The sequence below is a fragment of the Balaenoptera ricei genome, chromosome 8 (assembly GCF_028023285.1).
Source record: "Balaenoptera ricei isolate mBalRic1 chromosome 8, mBalRic1.hap2, whole genome shotgun sequence".
Lineage (NCBI taxonomy): Eukaryota > Metazoa > Chordata > Mammalia > Artiodactyla > Balaenopteridae > Balaenoptera > Balaenoptera ricei.
The window spans coordinates 64,384,804-64,391,482 of NC_082646.1; positions in this window are offsets into that span (position 1 = coordinate 64,384,804).

The following is a 6,679-nucleotide window of genomic DNA, read 5'->3' on the forward strand; positions in this document are numbered from 1 at the left end:
GTGCCACAACTACTGAAGCCCACATGCCTAGACCCTGTGCTCCGCAACAAGAGAAGCCACCACAATGAGAAGCACGCCCACCGCAACGAAGAGTAGCCCCAGCTCGCCGCAACTAGAGAAAGCCCACATGCAGCAAAAAAGACCCAACTCAGCCAAAAGTAAAATAAATAAATAAATAAATAAATAAATTTAAAAAGTTATGTTTACACTATACTGTAATTTCTTAAGTATGTAATAGCATTAGGTCTAAAAAAAATGTACATAGCTTAACTTAAAAATACTTTATTGCTAAAAATCCTAACCATCGTCCAAGCCTTCAGGGAGTTGTAAACTTTTTACAACAGTAACATCACAGATCACCATAACAAATATAATAATAGGGCTTCCCTGGTGGTGCAGTAGTTGAGAATCTGCCTGCCAATGCAGGGGACACGGGTTCGAGCCCTGGTCCGGGAAGATCCCACATGCCACGGAGCAACTAAGCCCGTGAGCCACAACTACTGAGCCTGCGTGTCTGGAGCTTGTGCTCCGCAACAAGAGAGGCCGCGAGAGTGAGAGGCCTGCGCACCGCGATGAAGAGTGGCCCCCGCTCGCCACAACTAGAGAAAGCCCTCGCACAGCAACGAAGACCCAACACAGCCCCAAAAAATAAATAAATAAATAAATAAATAAATGAATGCAATTCACTTAAAATAATAATAATAATGAAAAAGTTTGAAATATTTCAAGAATTACCAGAACGCGACACAGTGACATGAACTGAGCAAATGCTGTTGGAAAAAATGTGCCAACAGACTTGCTCAACACAGGGTTGCCACAAACATTCAATTTGTAAAAACAATGCCACATCTGTGAAGTGCAATAAAGTGCAATAAACAAGTATGCCCGTAATAGATGCTCAATAAATATTTGTTGAATGAAAAAAATTAATTTCAAGTACTGAATAGTGTTACTAACGTTGCAGCCAAATTGCTAACAATTTTCCTCCTTCTGGGGTAAGGAGAATATCAGGATTGGGGGTGTGTTATTTTGGAGGCATGTTGCCATCTAAGGGTCACAGGTCTCCTTGGCACTGACCTTCATCTTATGGTTTTGTTTCTCTCTCCAGTGTCCCTGCCCTACATCCCTCTCCTCCTCTTAGCCCTCCTATCTCTGGTACCTGCTATCTTCGGCACTCACTGGGGCTACTCCCAAAGTCTGCCCCATTTCTATCTGAGATGTAGTTGCAGGAGACAAATATGGGCAGAGACAGCTCTGGGCCAGGCTGAGGTTCCAGGATCCCTGTTCCCCAGTCCAGCCTGAAGGAGCCCTGATCCCTCTCAGATGCCCTTGACATATATAACCTTAGCAAAGGTCTCACTTCCCTTATCTACTCTGCGAAGATTCCTCCTAACAGGAAGACAGAGATTTCTGGGACCTCTGGAACAGCGTGTCATCATGCCTCTGCCAAAAGGATCAACATCCTCTCCTGACTTACAGTGAAGACAGCCACGTTAACAGCATTGCTCCCCTTGGGTTAGTGAACAAAGCTGGACTCCCCAGGCCCTTGGTAGCATGGACAGTGCCTCGGCTCCCTCAACAGATACCTGACACCCACCTTCTCCCACTTCAGGGCATCTCTGACTGCACCTGCTTCCCCCCAGCTGCTGGGCACTGGGCACTGGGGGCCGCTACTCCCAGACTCCCCCTCTCCTGTTCTTCAGCCTCGAAAACCTTAATATAACCTTCCTGGGATTCTCCCTCCTTGAGCACCCAGTGAACCTTTCATCAGCAAACCCCTCAACAGCTGTCTGTAGCTCCAGAACTGCGTCTGCGTGTCCTGCAGATTTCACTGAGCCTGCCTGGGGAGATGGAAGCGTTCACACCGAGTCACGAGCACCCCTCAGAAAACCCACAGTAAGGGTCTTCAATAGTTGTACTGGCAGGGCCCCGCACAGGCCTGCTGGTCCAGGAAGCAGCCTCCCTGTGCCCTAGCAGGGCTCTTTGAGGGGAGACAGCACATATACTGGATGGCGGTTTTTCAGCTCAGCCTCTTCTTTCCCACACAGCTCTAGTCCCCTTCATAGCACCCCTATCTACCTATCGCAGAAGAGTGATTTGTGGCACTCTTCCACTGTTGTTTCCTAATTTGCTTGCCTACCCTAAGGTGGCTTAGATGCCATAATTGGAAGCCTTCCTCCTTCCTCCCGCCCACTCCCATCCCCCCAGCCTCTCAGGGACTAGACAGACTAGCAGAGTCTTCTACATGGCAGGCAGCTCAGGTTGGAGCTCATATTCTGAGCAGGGGCTGAGAGGCCATTTGAGAACCCAGGCTGTGGATATGTTGGCCATTCTGGTGCTGGTAACAGGGCACAAGGCAACTGTTCTCAGGGGGCCCAAGAAAGGGCTGGCCTTGCTTCTCTTCTCCTCACTTGAGAGGGCTGTTTCTGCTTGTCCTGAGTCCTTCCCAGCGCTCTGGCTTCGGCTCAGGACAAAGCGCTTGCCCATACTTGGGCCTGAGCGCCCCCTGGAGGCCGAAGGGATCAGTGCGTTTCCACCCTTCGACCAGAGGCTACAGCCCCGGAGCTTTTCCTCCCAGAAACTGGCTCCCTACAGCCTTCCTCCTTCGCTCTTCTCAGCCTGGCTGTGGGGCCTTAGTGCCACATCCTCTCCCTCTGCAAACCTCTGCTGCCCAGAGCGGGTGCGGGGATCTCAGTCTCTTGCTTGATTTCTTGGGGAATTCAAGCCCAGAAATATACAACCGTCCCGTTTTCCATGTAGTCTTCCCAATCCTCATAACAGGCAGCTTTCTGGCTTCCCCCTGAGGCAGTCTGAATATGGGCCTGCAAACATCTTCATGGACAGAGCTTTCCCCTGCATTGCCAGGGACCACATTTAAGCTGGACACTGACCCACTGTCCCTTGGAATGGCTGTGTACAGCCTGCCCTGCTGTCATCTGAGTTCTCTGACCTCAGTTACTTGTCCTGGGCCCACTGAGTGCTGCCTGTGCTGGGCCTGCTGCCTGTGGCTGTGTACTCCAGGGAGCAGAGACTGGATTCTCCCTTGCCCTGGGCTTAGAAGAATTGGGATGCAGCTCCAGGTACCAAAAAGTGCTTGCTGCTCCCAGCCAACTCCTCCAGGATTTTCTCTTGCTCTGTTTCTAATGGGCCTTCCTGCATAGTCTATTCTTGCTTCCCTATGAATAAATAACTATAATAATAATTTGCTCATATCTATTGGGCACATGTACGTGCCTGGCATTGTGCTAAACACTTAACATGGATTATTTTATTAAATCATATTATTGGTATGATTTAATAAAATATATACTGTATTATTAGTCCCATGTTACAAATGGGGAAACCGACGTTTGGTGTCTCAGCCAAAGCCCATTATTAGCAAGTGGTAGAGCCATGATTAAGTTCCGGCTGCCTGACTTCCTGGGGTGTGCTCTTTACCCTATCAAGGGGTGTGCTGGTGCATATTTAACAGCCAGCTTTCCAGAAGGGAAAAAGCCCTGATGTGTAGCATTCATTAGTTTCTGTGGTGTAAATACTCCTATCACGGCCATCTTCAAGCTACCAACGAGACCAAAAAGCTACCAACAAGCATCTTCAAGCTGCATCTTCTCATGGAGTTGAGAAGAAATGCACAGTAACATACTACTTACTATATGGTATTTCCACCTTGCAGATAGGACACATATAAATAAGCCCAAGAGCACAGGTAATAGTAAAATGCAGTAAAATAATCAGGAAGGCATGAGTTTTGAGTATTTATTCTATTTGATTTTAATAAAATGAATTTAATTTTAAATTTACATAATTTAATTTTTAAATAATGGCTGAGTTTTCAACAATCAGTTGTCAAAATTCCTGCAAATTTTGGGAATTCCCTGGTGGTCCAGTGATTAGAACTCCGAGCTCTCACTGCAGAGGGCCTGGGTTCAATCCTTGGACGGGGAACTAAAATCCCACAAGCTGTGTGGCACGGCCAAAAAAAAATAAAAAATTCCTGAAAATTTGACAATGAGCCCTCGTGGGCCAACATGAACCAGCTCCAGCACTGCACTGTTCACCATCCTGCCTTAATGAACAGGACCAGGATTTTATCTGCTTTATTCAATGCTATATCTTCAGTGCCTAGAGCAGGGCCTGAAACACCGTATGTGTTTAATAAATATTGAATCCTATTGTTCCTACTTCCTAATTAGACCTAAGAGTGCAAACACCATCATTTCTTATCTGATTACTGAAATAGCCTCTCCCTCTCTGCTTCTCCTGCCCCTCTATAACACATTCTTTGTAGCAACCATGGTACTCTTCAAAAACATATCTGAGACCACCTTATGCTCTGGCTTAAAAGTCTTTTTTCTTGAAGATAAAAATCAGTCTTAATTCTACTAGCCAGAGAACACCACTATATATTAACATTTTGTCTATTCCAGTCTTTTTCTATTCTTGCAATTTCCTTTTTAAAACAAAGGTATGATTTTATAAACCTTTTTTTCTGGGACTTCCCTGGTGGCGCAGCGGTTAAAAAATCCGCCTGCCAATGCAAGGGCACGCGGGTTCGAGCCCTGGTCCGGGAAGATCCCACATGCCGCGGAGCAGCTAAGCCCGTGCGCCACAACTACTGAAGCCTGTGTGCCGCAACTACTGAGCCCACGTGCTGCAACTACTGAAGCCCGTGCGCCTAGAGCCCGTGCTCCACAACAAGAGAAGCCACTGCAACGAGAAGCCCTCAAGCAGCAACGAAGACCCAGCGCAGCCAAAAATAAACCAAAAAAAAAAAAAAAAAAAAACCAACGTTTTTTCTGTAACAGTGTATCTCAGACTTTGGCGTTTTGAAAGGATGCATATAATTCCATTATATGTGTAAGCAGAACTTTATATAACCATTCCCTGCTGATGGTCATTTAGGTTTCTCCGGGATTTTTTTTTTTTTTCTATTATAAATAAAGCTCTGATACACATTGCTGCACACACCCTCTTTGTGCATTTGCCCAATTATTTTCTTAGCAGACATGCCTAGAACTGCAAGACTAGAGATGATTTTAAGGCATCCGAAGTCTTAAGGAGGAGCAGTTTAGAGAGGTTGAATTTTCCTCTGTTTGTCAGTCCCCCTTCTCTTCGCACCCGCAGAAGCGCTGTCCAGCTGCCGGTTCATCCTGTAAGGCAGCCCTTTCATCCCTGTCACTTCAGCTTTTCCATGGCTTACTCTTATACTGCAAATCAAATCCAAACACTTTACCTGAGTTAAATGATCCAACTCAGGCCGGACTCTCCAGTCACCCTGGCCTCCTTTCAGATCCTCCAACACACCAAGATCTTGACCCCTCAGGACCTTTGTACCTGCTCCTCCTTTGTCTGGAAATCCCTATCTCCTCTCTCAACCCAGCTGGCTCCCTACCCACCCCGCAACAACCCGCAGGTCACTGCTCAAAGAGGCCTTCTTCGCCCACCCTATTTAACACCATTTCACTCTCTATTTTATTTAATGCGTTCCATTCATTTCCTTCACAATTTAACACAAACTTTCATTACACCTTTAGTTCCTTGTGTCTACTGGTTTGCCTGCCTTCCCCACTAAACTATAAGCTCCGTAAGGGCAAAAGACCATTTCTGTCTGTATTCCCAGGGCTCAAAACTCTGCCCAACCAATAGGAAGTCTTCCGAAGTACTTTTTGAATGAATAAATGAACCTGTAGGCCACATATGGCCATAGGGCTGTTCTGATCTCCAGACAGCCCTATATAAGCAAGGTATGAGCTCTTGCAGGACCGCAAAATAACTTTCTGACCTGTCCCAGCAGGAGGCTCTGCTGCAACCCCCAGGTCTGTAAAGATCGTTTAAGACTTAGGCCAAATGAGTCAAGGCATAGCTTCCACTGCCTGTCACCCCTTCCATCTACTTCTGGGCCCAAGGTCTGAATTGGAAATGAAATGCCCACTGTGATCAGATCTAGGAAAAAGTGAGTGACTGCCCCCCACACACCCCACCCCCAACCCTGGCTTGAGATGCCTTCTGCATGGCTTAGGCTGGTGCTGAGTGACTGATGACTGAGCACACCATCTCTGCTGGCCAGGGCATGGGCTCAGGCAATCCTACTCCTAATTGGGGCCAGGGCCTGTTAACACTTGCCCTAGAGCCTTCAGGGAGTTCATCTGTCCCTCCACCTGCTTACCAGGTCCCAACCAGTGGGGCCAAAAAGCACCAGGAAGGTGAACACACCATGTGGTCCACACGGTGTCCCTTTGATCTCTGCAAAGCCCCTATGGTCTTCCACAGGTCCATGGACAGGCCCTCCCACCCTAGCGCTGGGAATCATGCTACACCAGGACAAAGTCTTGAGCTTCCCCATGGCCTCTTATAACCAACTTTCCCAGATCCATCACTCCCAAAATATTGTTGAGTGCCTTCTCTGCCAGTCACCATGCTAGGTGCAAGGGGCGTAAGAATGAGTAAGGTGCTGTAACTTACCAGTTAGGAGTATGACACTTACAGATTCAAGACTGGCCTCTGCTCTTACTCAGCAATGAAGAGCAGCTTCAGCCTTCTGTAGAGAGGGAGAAACCACAGTCCCTGCCTCCCAAATCGCTGAGAGCTAGTGCTAATTCTCTCTGGAACTGGCAGCCAAACCCTGGCAGAACAGAGCTCAGGAGGGGACGCTAGGACCCTTGTTCCACTGTGGGGAAAG